The 896-nt window shown below is 32.0% G+C and overlaps 1 non-coding gene across 1 annotated transcript; it reads left to right on the top strand.

The window, feature by feature from the left end:
* Positions 1-561: 561 nt before the first annotated feature.
* On the top strand, positions 562-635 carry TRNAI-AAU. Its single transcript has one exon. It is a non-coding gene; the product is annotated as a tRNA-Ile (tRNA).
* Positions 636-896: the final 261 nt, after the last annotated feature.

Raw genomic sequence — 896 nt, 5'->3', positions numbered from 1 at the left:
AGTTGAGTAGGATTGCTCGATCTTTATTTATAGTGTGTTTGAGCACCATTTTTGTGAAAATTTAAATTTTATAATAGTAATTTTTCGGAGAATATATAACTAAAAAGCAAGAAAATTTGTTAGATTTACATGTAATATTATTTTATTAAAAGAATGTGTAATTAAAAACGAGTTTGAAAGAAGGAAAAAAAAAAGTTCTTGATAACGAAAATCAAAATGAGTTTAGTCATGTCAGAAGTTGGTATGATTGTGCAATGAGTAGATTCGTGTGGAGAGGCGGGCCACTATCGACCTTTACTTCCTACTTAAACAAATGCAATAAGATCCATTTTAGACTTCCTAGTATGGCCCAAGAAGGTTGGACAGTGACAAAGACTGAAACCTACCCATTAATACCACTTGAAACTGACTCTTGACCTAAAAGTGCTGCCAACCTTTTATTATGAGGAGCTTTGCATCGGACTGTTAAACTTCAGTGTACAAATAGTAAAATTCAATTTCAATGGACAAATAATAAGAAAATTGACGTTTGGTTTTGGACTAATATAATGAATATTTGTGGGCCTATTAGCTTAGTTGGTTAGAGCGTCGTGCTAATAATGCAAAGGTCGCAAGTTCGAGACCTACATGGGCCATTTATTTTCAGGATGATTATCTTTTTGCAAATGATTGCTGCCATTTATATTTAGTGGGCTTTTAACTATCATACTTCCCCATTGTGGCAACTGATACGGGCCGTGGCCCAGACCTGATAGGAAAAATATCACTTTGAGTAAAAAGTGTATTTCTCTAGGATCGGTGAGAATAATCAAAATTTTAATTTAACTCAAATTTAACAATTAATTTTGATTATATATTTTTATAAAATTCAAAATTTTTCAACCATACATTTTTTC

The sequence above is a fragment of the Olea europaea genome, unplaced genomic scaffold (assembly GCF_002742605.1).
Source record: "Olea europaea var. sylvestris unplaced genomic scaffold, O_europaea_v1 scaffold2399, whole genome shotgun sequence".
NCBI lineage: Eukaryota > Viridiplantae > Streptophyta > Magnoliopsida > Lamiales > Oleaceae > Olea > Olea europaea.
The sequence above is the reverse complement of the archived record's forward strand: the minus strand, read 5'-3'. Positions and strand labels throughout refer to the sequence as shown.